At 42.8% G+C, this 14,400-nt stretch overlaps 1 protein-coding gene across 3 annotated transcripts in view; it reads right to left on the bottom strand.

Annotated features, from left to right (window-relative positions):
• The window catches only part of DCLK3 (doublecortin like kinase 3), a 32,592-nt gene that overhangs the window by 13,278 nt on the left and 4,914 nt on the right, over positions 1–14,400 (bottom strand). The gene's annotated exons all lie outside the window — the stretch shown is intronic.

Here is a 14,400-nt window from a genome sequence, read left to right as displayed (position 1 = left end):
GCAGTAAGCCAAAGGCGATTCACCAGGGTTAGCCACTGGCAAGCTGCTGGCATTTTATTTACCTGCACATTTGCAGGTATGGCCCCTTTCAGCCTCCCCTTGACCACGTATCACCCCTCCCAGCCAATGGGAGCAGTGGGAAGCAGTCATGCGGATAAATAAAACACCAGCAGTCCCACCGGGGCTAACCCTAGCATCTGGTCCACGGACTGTTTATTACCCACCCTTGTTATAACAAGAATGGCAAACTGGAATTTCCTTTTGTAATGTATTGAAACTAACTGGAATTTTCATTCTGCTCTTCTATAAACAGTCTTTTGTACTAATTGTTTGTTAAACTACGGTAATATAACATTATTTTGTCGTTCTAAATAACATCAATGCTAATAAAAATAATTACATTTTATCATCTGAATTCACCATATCATAACATATAACAATCATGTAACATTTATACTCTATCATATCTCTGAGAAATACATCAAAAATTCATAAAAATAAGAACCCAGAATAATCACAACCTTGTTCTTCTTGCACTTACAACAATTATCTTCTTAAATGTTTGCCTATGTTTCATATTCATCTGCCTCAACTGAAATGTAAACATTTCAGAGCAAAGATCTTATTTTTATATGGTTATATATATGGTTTTATATGGTTATAAAGTTGCTATGTACAGTCATTCATAAAGACATAATTACAATAATGAAGACCCTATAAATACCAACATAGACTCAATGTAGAGGACTCCATTAAAAAATAAAATCATTAGTAATAATTTTTACTTTTTTTTTTTTAAGACAAGCAACCATAACTCACTATGTCCTTGATTTCTAATATCAGTCTGGTTGGATTTTTTTTTTTTTACTTTAAAATTCATGAAAGACACCTTATTTACTGAAAACCATGATTACCAAACTTGAAAGTTTTCCATGTAGGATTTCAGCATACTGTGAGTATACCCCCATCTGGAAGAGGCCTTCAGAACCATGCTAGAGGCCAATCAACCAAGGAAACATTCCACTCGTGTTAGGAAATTTGTGGTATCTTTTCATATGATTTCCTAAAGACAGGAATGAATGAATGAACACCATGTTTATATGTGGTGATGACTAATCCATGTTACAGCAGGATTTATTCTTACATGTGTAGATAGCAAAATAATACAACCCTCTTAGAGAACCATGTTTTAGTCTTTATATCCATCAGGATTCAAATACATTTCCCTTACGTGATTATAATGCAGTTCTTTCTATCCACACAGACAAGAATCATTTTAATGTGGTTATATGTTACAAGATCTGTTTAAATATGTCTAGTTTTAAAAGTATACTTGTAGTCTGTGATGAGATATATAAACCCCACATTGGCCTCAAAGAAGCTAAAAAGCAATATTGAGCCCAAGTAGCCTCGTCCCTCTGGGGCTACATCTAGACTGCAGGCTTCTTTCGGAAGAAGCTTTTCCAGAAGAGATCTTCCAAAAAAAACTTCCGAAAGAGAGTGTCAACACTGCCAAAGCACATTGAAAAAGCAATCTGCTTTTTCGAAAGATAGTGTCCACACTGAATGTACACTGTCTTTCATGTAAGCTGTGATTACTATGGACGGAGTGGCCACTGGGGCACTTGTGTTTTTTCCTCTTTCCTCTTCTTTTGAAAGAGCTCCCTCTTCCCTGTCCCCACATGCTTGAAAGAGCTCTTTCAGAAAAAGGCTTCTTCCTCGTAGAAAGAGGTTTACCAATGTTGGAAAAAACCTCAGTTCTTTCGATTTTTTTCGAAAGAACACGATTGCAGTGTGGACGTAAGTGACTTTTTTTGGAAAAACAGTCTTTTTTTTTTTAAAAAACCCTCTTTAGTATAGACATAGCCTGGGCCTGCCATGCATGCTCCAACTGGAAAAGCAGGTAAATAGGAATCCAGGAGGCTAGGCAAAGCATGGTGGACCAGCTGCAGTAGAGAGGAACCATTCTTTAAAAAGCCAGACAGAAAGCTGAGCCTGAGAAGGGACCAAAGAGCAGGTAAGGCCCTGGCAGTTCCTTCTCCCACCACCATCTCCTTTGAGAGCCTGCAGAACCTGTTCCTTTGGACAGTTTTTTTTTTAATGATTTATAGGACCACATTTCTAATTAAACAGAAGTAACCCAGAGTACTAGATTTAGATTCTCTGCAAGGAGAACCCAGCTGGTGTTGCTTCCGACAGGGTCCTGGGGTGGGGCCCAGTGGAGAAGGAAGGCCTGGATCCTTCTACCAAGCACTTTTAAGGGCTGAGACCCAAATGCAGGTGGAGAACAAAAGATTCCCAGCTTAGGTCAGGAACAGGCATCTCTACCACTCTGACAGAGAAGCCAGAAGTGCACACTACCGAGCCTTCTGAGCACCCAATCATATGGCCAAATGGTCATATTTGCAGACAAGAGGATCAGACATGAAATGGTAGCTAATGAGCTAGAACAATTACTGGACAGTGATAATGAAAAATCCTGTATTCAATTTTTTTCAAAAACAACAAGAAGTCCTGTGGCACCTGTCATGAACAGGAGGAGTGCTGACCAGTACTCAGTGACTAAGGAGTTAACTCAGGTAACTAGCAAAAGTGTCTTCCAGGGGCCTGGGAGAACCAATTGAGATAGAGGGTTGAAATCTGAATTGGATATAGGTTCCCTGCCTGCTTTCTTTGTGTGGGAGAGATAAACCAGGAGCGGAGACACACAGAATGCTTTCAACCCAGGCAGGACTACCAGGCCTCCCCATGGAATTCAGGGCATGGGAGTAGACTGAACAAAGAGAACATTCGAAGTGAATACCAGGGAAATGTGAATCCAATCATGTTGAGGGTAATTTTTATTTATTTTGTGGTTTGTTTTGAACTGCTGGGTGTGAATCTATGCCTCCCCTTCACATTTACTACCATCTAAGCCAGGGTTTCCCAACCTATGGGTCAGGACCCAAATATGGATCACCATTACATTTCAAAAGGGTCACCAAGTGTCTCCCCAGGGCTCTGCCCTCCCTCCTCCCCCTGTTTTTTAATTGCCTTGGGTCACCAAGCCTTCCTGAATTGTCAAAATGGGTCCCATCTGGAAAAAGTTGGGAACAGCTGATGAGCATTGTACCAGACTTTTTTTTCTCTGTTTTGTTTTCCTTAGTTGCTCTGTAACATCTAGCAACCAAGTATGCTTTATCAAGTATATCTTTTGTTTTGTAATAAAAATCACTTCTTGTAAGGTGATGATTTGATTATTGTGTCCTGGAAAGTCTGCCTGTGTGTATCTGCATGCCTCTGACTGAGGGGTCAGCTACCAGAGACAGCAGCTTGTTTTTCTCTTTTATTTTTTGCAAGCTCTTTTGCGGCAAAATAGCTTGGGGTACCCCTGGGTGTGATTTAAGTGTTCACCCCTGGTTTTAGGAAAAAAGCACTTGATGGTGACAGCAGTTCCCCAAAATCTGGACATTGGGATTCTACAGGGAAATTTTTGAGCGGTGAGCAGGACAGTTCAGGGCACACGCAGATCCTAAATAAAAATGTAAAAGCAGTGCCTTTTAAATATCCCCACTGCTGACAGTGAGGTTTAAAGGCACTACAATGTGTCAGAATGGAGAGAACCTGGTGCATTCACCAGCCGGAATGAGAATATGGATAAAAAATTCCAAAGATGGTGTCAGCTTTCTGAAAATAAATGAGCCCCTTTTCAATACATGATGTGGTGGTGCAGAGTTTTATTGGATTACAGTCCATTTTTCCAATCCATATTCCCTTAACTTGCTGGTAAGAATATTGTGGGTGACCGTATCAAAAGCTTTGCTAAAGCTGCCTCTGGGGGCTTTGGGAGGACCAAAACCACCGTATTTGCATATTTGTAATTTGCTTAATGAATATGCAAATAAATGTTACCGGTCCTCTGAAAGCTCGCAAATGGATTTACTGGTCCTTGAGTCAAAAAGTTTGGGAACCCCTGGTCTAGATGATGCTTGGTCCTGCCATGAGGGCAGGGGACTGGACTTGACGACTTCTCAAGGTCCCTTCCAGTTCAAGTGTTCTATGAGTTCATGATTTTGGCATGAGCTTTCATGGGAAAAGACCTACTTCGCCCAATGCATATCTTTAGTCACAATACTTCAAACATTTTTCTCTACAACCTCAATTTTCTTATGAAGTATTCATTCTTTCTTATGAAGCATTCTGACCCCATCCAACAAAGCACTTCAACCTGTGTCTCAGTGCAGAGGAGTAGCCCCATTAACTTCAACAGGTTAACATGAGAGTGCTTAGAACCATGCAGATTTCAAGGCTATCGTGTTTTGCTTTTCATCTCCATGAACAACTTTAGCATATGAAACTACATATCTTTGCTTATTCCTTTCATTACCTCTGAGTAAGTGAAGAAGAACATGTCGTCTCCTTTCCTAAACCTTGGATAAAAGAGAAAGCCATTCTTACATGCATAGTATTTCAGCATCTTTCCTTTTCCCTAAAACAGCCCATCTGAGGGGGGGCAATGTGATGAGAAAGACAGAAAGAAGCTCCTCAGCTATAATCGTGGAGCAGCAGCAGATTGTTTTGTGTATCCTTCAGCAAGTCACTTAATGTTCTGTCTCACTTTCTCCATCTGTAAAATGAGAGAGGCTACTTCTGCGCAGCAGGAGTGTTGTGAAAAAGTACTAATATCTCTTCAAGCTGCCTAAAGTGTTATGTAAGTGCTACGCATTACTCATCCCCAATGATATACGGGAGAGAGTTATTTTTGTCTTTATTTTATACGCATGATGATGTCCTGGTTATTGAAAGGTCAATTCTTCAGCCACATGTATTTATATTTTACCCAGAATGGAAGCCTATTGTGAATGGATGTAATTCAGATAATATTTTAGTTCTCGGACAACGTTCACAAAGAGAACTGAAGTTCTCCAATAAATGAAGTCCAAACAGGGGCGGCCCATGCCAAAAGGCAAACTAGGCAGCCGCCTCGGGCACCAAGTTGCATGGGGCGTCTGGAGCATGGCTACCCTGCGGCCAGGAGGGGGGGTAAGTCCTGGGAGAGGCAGCGCACGGGGGGGGTTTCCCCTGTGCGTGGGGGGGGGAGTCGGCCCCAGGGGAGGAGGAACGTGGGGGGGTTACCCAGCGGGGGGGAGGGTTGGCCCCAGGAGAGAAGGAACGCAGGGGGTTTCCCCTACCCTGCAGGGGGGAGGTTGCCTCGGGGGAGGAGGAGCAAGGGAGGGTTGCCCTGGGGGGGGAGGGTTGGCCCCGGGGGAGAAGGAATGCAGGGGGGGTTCCCCCGCCCTGCGGGAGGGGGGAGGGTCATCCCCGAGGGAGAAGGAACACGGGGGGATTGCCCCCGGGGGAGGAGGAATGCGGGGGGGTTCCCCTGCACTGCGGGGGGGGGTTGGCCCCGAGGGAGGAGGAGAAATGCGGGGGGGGTTCCCCTGCTCCGCGGGGGGATAGTCGCCCCGGGAGAGGCGCATGCCGGCTTCTCTCTGGGGGGGGTGGGATCTTGGGAGGAGGCGGGTACAGGGGAATCTCTCCCCCGACTGGCACCCTGTTCCCTCTCCCCGGCCCCCAGCCCCCGAACTCCATTCCCAGCCCCCCTCTCCCCAGCACAGAACCAAAACCCTCAGTCGATATCTGCCCTTGGGTTTGGCGGGGGGGGGGGCGATTGCATGGTTCGCCTAGGGCGCCAGTTGCTGGCAGCTAGTCTAGGGCCGCCCCTGAGTCCATACCATGCCAATTTCTATGAACTGATAAAGTTTTGAATTTCATGCACATCTATGTATGTCCACACTTCCTGTACCTACAGGCATCCACCACTGCCAAAAATGCCACTTCACTGTATGGAAACAATGCAAGACAAAGGTGATAAAGCACATTATTCTCTTGCAACTATGAACACAATGCTTCTCTATAGATCATTTTGGCTTCCTACCAGTGCTACTGCAAGAATCTGAAAAAAAACCCTATTTATTTAAAAACTCCTGGTTATGTTGATGAATAGGTGGTATTTTAACAGAGACATTCCATTATCAACGCCCACCAAGATGAAGAGAGTCATTTTTAGGGGATAATTTATAGATACAATATTTTTAAATGGAAGTTTCCAAGTTTATGCCACACATTTGCTAACATTTATTACATTAAATATCACATATCAACATCACGACAACTTCATAGGGCCTCTTGCTCCCTCTCTGTTGGCAAATATCCTGTTGGCAACTTTGGCACTGGTTTTTATTCCTTTCCTCCTCTTCAACTAATATTATTCCTAATGCCTACTGTTTTTTTCTCTTCGCAACATCGATCCGTTCCTTATGGCAAAACTCTCCTCCAGATCTGGTTCCTGCTCTTTGCCTACTGTAAACTCCCCTTTTTAGGATCTCCTTGACTCTTTTCTTACTCCTTCACATTCCAACCAGAATGCAGCTGGGAAACCTTTCTGACATTCCCTTCACTGGGATGATGCCCAGCCCCCTTCAGATACTTTCACTAGCTTCTGCTCACATTTTATATTCAACTCAGTTCCTTATTCTCACTTTCAAGGCCCCACACAAATCAGCTCTCTTCACACACTACCTCCTGCCCCACCCTTCATTCCTTCCCAGCAGCTTCCCACACCACAATCTGGAGATGTTAAATTTCAATTAATCAGCTAATTGAGTAGTAGATGGAATTTCCATTGACTACTCCATTAGTCAATGGGGGAGTGTGCTCGCTATCCTGGCTATCCCAGCTGTGCCTCTGCCTTTTAAATGTAGTAAGAGCCACCTAAAGTGCAGAGTCGGAACCTGGGACAAACGGAGACTCAAGCAGATACCACTCACATCATGTCCCAACCGAGGTGTAGCAGTCAGAACCCAGAGCGAGCGGGGACTGCTTGAGTCCACTCTCGCCCTGGGTTCCCCACTGCGCCTCTACCTTTTAAAGGTCAGAGGCGCAGCAGTCGAGACTCCATGCACGTCTGCAGAGATGGTGCTGAGGGTAACCAACTTTTAAGCTGGCTCCTTCCAGCACCGGCTCCTGCTCCCCCAGAGGCAGCAAGGGTGGGGGGGGGAGGAAGTGACTAGTCGAGTAGTGATCTGGCTACCCAATAAGCCTAGGTTTATCAGTAGCTGACTAGTCACTTACATCCCTACCACAATCTCCTTTTTCTTTTCCCACTCTCTAGGCCAGTGGTGGGTAACCTGTGGCCCAGGGCCACATGACACCCATTGGTGTACTATACGTGGCCCATGAGACATTTTGTTTACTGTTGGGTGACACACAATGTTGCCAGACTCTGCTGCTTTTTGTCTGTATAGTTTTTTTCCTACCAGTATTACAAAAGTGACATGCATTTAGAGTATGAGTACATGAGGTACGAGAAGTGAGGTGCATGCTGACTGCACACACCATTGTGAGAGTTTTGCGTTCCCTCTGCCTCCAATTAAAGAGCTGTTATGGTTCCATCAGCACACCCCTAGGAACGTAAGCTCAGTTAGCAAAACTACCTGAACCCAGGTGACAGTCTTGTTTAGGACAATCTTGTGGTCCACTGAGATGAAGGAGGGCCTCTCATGTGGCCCACTCACTAGCTTAGGTTACCCTTCACTGCTCTAGACCTTCTTTAAGGCAATAACCCATGTCCATAATCCTCTTTTTGACTCTCTAATATGGTTCCACCTTCTCCTCCATCCATCATGTCTCTTTTTCAAGCATGCTTCTTGGAAGCTGCTTACATTGTCCATTTTACCCAGTTACACACTTCTTTTTTTGAGGGGGGCGAGGGGCGAGAAGGGGGTTCATCACAAACTGGAATAGCATATGTAGATTCCTAAGCTTTTGATAAGTTTGACAGAGTTCCCAGCCTAGTGCCAAAAATGTGCATAGGATTCTACAGACAAAAGTTCAATGTCTTTGTCTTGAGGATCTTGCAAGAATACATAGAGGGATAAGAGAACATGCCTTATGGGTGCTTTAGGTTAGTGATGGGTTTTGAAGGTTTTATTGTTATTATTTTAAGTCTACTGATTTTGAGGGAAGATTAGCATGGAAGTTCCTGAAGCTGGTACCACTAAAATAAATGTTTTGAGCAATGTCACAGCACAACATGTATGCACTCTAGTGTGAGTATGCAGAAGAGAACAAAGAGCTGAACAATATGTGAAGTGTTAAAATCATTAAATCCAGAATTTAAACTCATTCTTGTCTGTATATCTGTGCAAGATGTAAAGAAAAAAGTTTGGAGTAAGCATCCAAACCACTTTTGTGGGAGATATGTTGAAGTCATGGAGAGCCAATGAAGCATTTCTTCTTTCAATATTCTTCTTGTGACCTACTGTGGCAGGGGCAGAGACCTGGTCCTGGTACATGCTAACATGAATCTATCTTTTTATATGTAATACCATGGGTATAAAACAAATGTCAATACAGATTGGACCTCCCTGATCAGGCACCCTCGGGACATGATTAGTCCCGGATAAGGGATTGTGCCAGATCAGGGGAGGTCATTTCTGTCCCCCCTGCCATGGGCTTTCCCCACCCTGGCTCAGCCCATTGGCCTCCTGGCCAGCTCCCTACCTGCTGCCAGCCCCACTGCCCTGCCAACTCTGCCAGGCAGTCATGTGCCAGAGCTCTGGGCCACCACTAGGCAGCTGTGCTGCCACATGCTGGAGGCCCTGGTGGCAGCTCGCTGCAGGCAGCCCACTGACTTGCCAGTCCCACGGGGCTGCCTGCTGTTGGCTCTCCACCAAGACTCTCTGGTCTTTCAACGTCCATGCTGGACCACAGATGTTGCCAGACCAGAGAATCCTGATTTAGAGAGTTTTAACCTGTTCTTATCCACATGTCAAAGCTGAATGTGTCAGGGATTTTGAGGACTTGGTAGGTGACAGGAAGATGTTGAATGAGGTTGTTGGCAAACATAAGAAGGAAGCAAAGCTAGGGAGAGTCAGTATTGGGGTAAGCCAAGCTGAGTACAGGGGGCCATGAAGTTATGCAAAGAGACATTTAAAGAGTATCCATTTCTATTGGGGAGGGAGCAGACCTGGGGGATAGCAGAGCCCTATGGAAGCAGGGTAGGGAGGATATGTAGAAATACATAGGAAGAAAAATACATAAGAACAGTAGTGACTATCCAAATAACTAACTAACAACATGAATAACTATCAATAAGGATATAACCGGGGAAGACTGATTAAAATCCAAGTGATTTACTTCACCAATTTTAATTGTGATTTAAATTGGCAAACAGGAAATACTTTAAATTTTGGTTTCCATTTGTACTTTTTAGTTAATCTCAAATAAACATTTTTTTCTTATAGGTTGGTAATCATTAACCAATTTTGATGTGCAACTAAATATGGGCTTTATGCTATCTATATTCAGTACTACTTTTTCTTAATCTGGAGAACATTGTATCAGTTCACATGTATTTAAGTAATTCCGTAGCTTAACATAATTTTAATTTTTCTGTTACAAAATGGTGAATGATGAATTTTTCTTGTCTAAAAGATTATTACTTTTTTTTTAACCAAGGAAAACACAAGTAGTCCTGTAGCACCTTAGTGACTAACAAATATATATACATATACAGGGCTCGACAATTAATGTAATCTACTCGCCCGTGGAGAGTAGATTTTAGCCAGGCACAGCCACGCAGCGCATGTGCAGCACAGTCTGTGCATGCACAGCACAGTCTGCACATGCGCAGGGTGCGGTTCCGCGCGGCTGGCTAGCAGGGCTCGCCGCTGCTTGGCAAGCCCTGTACATATACATACATATATATATATTATATATATATATATTATATATATATAGTATCATGAGCTTTCGTGGGCAAAACCCACTTCCTCAGACTAACACGACTAATCCTCTGAGACTTTTTTACTTAAGATTTGTGCTGAATTCTATTTGGATGGATGGAAATTGACATTCAACTGAAAAAGCACAAAAATATTGTTTCAGTATCTGCCCTCAACTAACACACACACACACACACACACACACACACACACAGTTTTCCTCACCAGCTCCTAGTACCAGTCACCACCTTGTTTCTCAGTCTTCAAGGCCAACTAGTTCTAGCCTCTCACCTTGTCCCCTAACTGCCGTGTCAGTATCCCCAGCAAACCCACTTCCAGCATCCCCTCTCTTCCAGTCCCAACCTGTAATCAATATCTGGCTTTTAAGAGTAATCTTTGCAACTGAAATGCTATATATTTGAACAAAAACTATTCCAAACCCAGACTAACAGGCTAGTGTTTCCAGCTGTAGTGACTGTGTAAACAATACCTATGTAAAATTTACTTACTGTAAAAGGATGCCTGTGATCACGTTTTATTTCCATCTAATTTAATACGTTCAGGAGACTTGTTATATTGTGTCCTTCCCCCTCTGCTCCCCTTTCCTACTCTCTCTTGTACACATACAGAGTATACTAGCATTGCAAGAGTTAATAATTTACAGTAAGGAACAGGAGATCAGGGCAGAATAATTCTGCAAGATTCTGATTACATCCTACAGATAACAGCTGATGCACATTGGTAACCTGTGTGAATTACTTAAAGAAACCAGGACATGTAAAGGACTGTTCTGAATTGAGTGCAGATCAAGTATGCATACTTAAGAGATGATCTCTGCCATCAGTTGTTTTCAGATAACCATATCTGCAGTGACCTGTTTCACCCATGGAACTATGTAGTCCTTCAAATACTTTAGTCTAGTACTATTGAAACCACTGTTCTATCATCTTCTGAAATAAAAGAGCTGAAGTCCTTTACTTTTAGGGTATGTCTAAACTACACCCCTCTTTCAAAAGAGGGATGTAAATTAGAAAGATCGAAATTGCAAATGAAGCCGGGATTTGAATTTCCTACGCTTCATTTGCAAAATGGCGGCCACATAGTCTTTCGAAAAAGGGCTTTTCAAAAGTAAAATCGCTGCCTAGATGGGGTTCTTTTGAAAAAAAAAATCCTTTTTCAAAAGATCCCATACTCTTTCAAAAGTACAGCATAACATACAAATAAAGAATAGAAAAAACAGTACAAATAAAATGAGAACAATAACCCCTCCTACAGCTATACCCTCCAAAGATACTTTAGAACAATTTGTGGAGTTATCAGTTATACCTATATAATACTCACATCAAGATGGATAGAAACATTGTTTAGATTCAGAGAGATATTCTTTTCTTTATGTCTTTCCTTTTGGATTTTTCATTGCAACTTATGACCGGTGTTCCCCTTTCGGAGCTTAACGAGCGGCAGCAAGATTCAGCACTGGGGAGGGAACCCTGGTTGATTAGACCAAGAGCGAACGGGTCGCGAATCCGAAAAAGTCAGGTCTGATCAACCAGAGCTCCCTTCCCGGCGCTGAATCTTGCAGCCACTCGTAAGCTCCTCTGCAGAGCCTGAGGAATAAATGAGTTCCTCCCACTCCTGGTGCAGAATATGAACATGAGATGTCATGATAGTTTGTGCACAAAGTGTGGAGAAACCCACAAAGTAAACAAAGTGCAAAAGGGAAAATATTTTTCTCTCTAATCTCTTCAAGCTTTCTAATTTTAAGTACCTGAGGATGGGCTACGGGATGTCTATAGTGCATGGCCCATGAACTCATGCTCCCGATAGGTCAGGCTAAGCCCAAGATTGTCAAATCTACTGGGAACAGTGTAGGTGTAGCATGACCCCAGTCTCTTAAGTGTAGCATTTACAAGTGGGTTAACACAAGCTGGTGTAGGCCCCAAAATGATAACACAGATGAGAGCTCAAACAAAATAACAGCTAATTATTGCTGGAAGGGATTACAGAGAAAGCTCCCCTCCTGCTGCTGACCGAAAAACATGTTTAGCTTCTACTGCCTGAAACATGGGTCCTTCTTATCTGGGAGGAGCCTCAACCTCAAGGGGCTGTCTGTGATGTGCCACACACACTGGAGACCCCGCAAGCATAGTAACTGTTATGGTATCAAAACCCCATTTATTGATTCAGGCTTTTGTCCCAGTGGTATGACAAAATTGGGCAAAGGGAGTCTATCTACAGAGTTTGGTTTCCTGTTTTGGTTTTTGAACTCGATGTTTTGATTGAGTTTAGGTAGGTAGAGATTTATGCAAACTAGGGATGTTTACTAACTTGTAATTGTGTAAACGCTGGATTTTTTTTAGTGGTTACATGTATGCACGTGGGAGGAGAAATGGGAGCCAGCTCCCCATGAGCACCAGCTCCTGACTCCCTTGCTTCTGATAAAGAGGCAGCAGCGTGGGGGGCAGGAAGCTGTGTGGGCCAATACATACAGGGAGCAGCTTGAAAGCTTCTTCGCATGTCTACCAGATCCTGCCTGTCCCATCCCCTGTGCTGCTGCCTCTCTATAAAGGCACCAGTGCAAAGGGAGCACTGGCTCCTGCCTCTATGGAAGTCAGCAGCATAGAGGGGGGGCAGGCAGTTCGGTGGGAGCTGATATGCATGGGGAGCCGGCCTGAAAGCCAGGTTCCTGCATGTACCATCTCCTACCTTTCCCCCTCCCCCAATCCTCCACGCTGCTTCCTCTCTATCAAAGGAGGGGCAGGCAGTTCTGCGGGAGCAGGCTTCCCACAGGCACCAGCTCCTACCTCTCCTCCCTTTTGCTGCCTCTGATACAGAGGCAGCAAGGGAGGAGTGGGGGTGTAGTCATTAGAATTAACCTGTAATCCCACGCTTATCAGTTAATCGTGCAAATGATTAAACGTTAACATCCCTAATGCAAACAATCCATAGTCCATCAGGCAATTTCTCTTCCCAGTTATTTAAAAAAACAATGAACAGTGCCAGACCATAGATGCACATAGAGCTTGTGAGGCAAGTGCATTATTTGAGTAAAATATGAGCTACCATTTAAAATAAAAACACAAAAATAAGTGAGCAGTTGCAGAATGTTCTTTTTAATATTTTATGCAAAGTCAGAACTTAATAGCTTTGAACTTCACTTGTCTCCAAATGACTGTTATTTATTTTGCGGTGCATCACATCTATGCAAAATATAAGCCAGTTAAATTTTTAAAGAGGTTTTCTAATGCTTCTTTTTTAGACTACAACACCTCAAAATGTCAAAAATAAATTAAAATAAAGCACTACACTAAAGCAAGGTTTTAAAATGGCACTTCTGAATCATCGGATCTGCTCTCCAGATGTTCATAAATGTTACGCTCCTGGTAGCCAACACAGCTATGGGAGAAGGAGCTCGATTCTACTTCTTCTTTATTGAATTCCTAAATTCCACCTAGAGAATGATTCAGTTACTCTTGAGCAAATTCAATTTAAAAAAGAGTACCCACAGGTGTCAACTGAAGGCATAATTAGGCCTGCAGAACCTTTATTACTTGTGGTGATGTTGCTTAAGGAAATAAAGGCCCAGCTTGACTATCAGATCCCATCTTTAGTTTGCAGAATTGGCAATTAGATAAATGATTATTTTATTTGTAAACTAAGCAAACCTGATAGTCACTCAGAGCTAATGTATACTACACAGGATTCGCTTATACAACTATTCAATATACCAGCATTGAATACAACTATTCAATATACCTAATGTAGACTTAGCATATGCCAACAAACAGAGATTTTTTTTGCCAACATTAGCTCAGTCAATAAAAATCACTCTTTGACAGCACAGTTGCACAAACACGATTAGCCATCTCGGTGAAGCTAGGTGGGCTTTTTTCAAACCACAACTGAAATAGCTCTGCCAAAAAAGTTCTGTAGTGGATAAGTAGCCTCAAGACACAAAACATGGGCTGCCCTCAAACTTAGTATTATACCATTTCTTTTTACGAATAGAACCACATAAAGAATGGCATGACCATTTAAAAAAACTGCTTTGGAACAACTGTGCAAGAACAAATGTGAACCAGTGCTAATTATATTTAAAAGTATAATGACGGAGTTAAAAAAAAAAATCAAGATTTTTCAAGCCATTAATTTCTAAATATTTTTATTAACTTCATTGTTTAGGATGGCATGAAAATGACAAATTTCAATTTTTTTTCAAGCAGGCAAATACTAATTGAGTAGGAGATCGTGTTTTCAAAATGATTACTGAAAGCTTCTTGGACTACTTAACACAGTTAATTGCTTTGCATTCTTGCAATAATTAAACTGAGTAAATTACATTAGAAACAGAGAGAAGCTTGAAAATGTACCTGATTTTTATTTGCAATGAAGGCAAATTACTTCTAGGTAAGTTAACAACTGCCAAGTATCATGGACATCTCAAGTGCATACTGGAATCAATCACATAAGTAATTTCCCTTTTTCATTTTTTCTTAAGCGGGTAGAAGATATTTTCCCTTAGGATAGCCCACCTATCCAAGAGCAGCAGTGGCAGGCTTGTCCTCACTAAAGCTTTAGTTCAGGAGTGGGGAACCTCTTTGGGGCGGGGCCGCTGACACACAGAAAAATGAAT

The sequence above is a fragment of the Pelodiscus sinensis genome, chromosome 2 (genome assembly GCF_049634645.1).
Source record: "Pelodiscus sinensis isolate JC-2024 chromosome 2, ASM4963464v1, whole genome shotgun sequence".
Taxonomy (NCBI): Eukaryota; Metazoa; Chordata; order Testudines; family Trionychidae; genus Pelodiscus; species Pelodiscus sinensis.
This window is presented reverse-complemented; position numbering and strand designations above follow the sequence as displayed.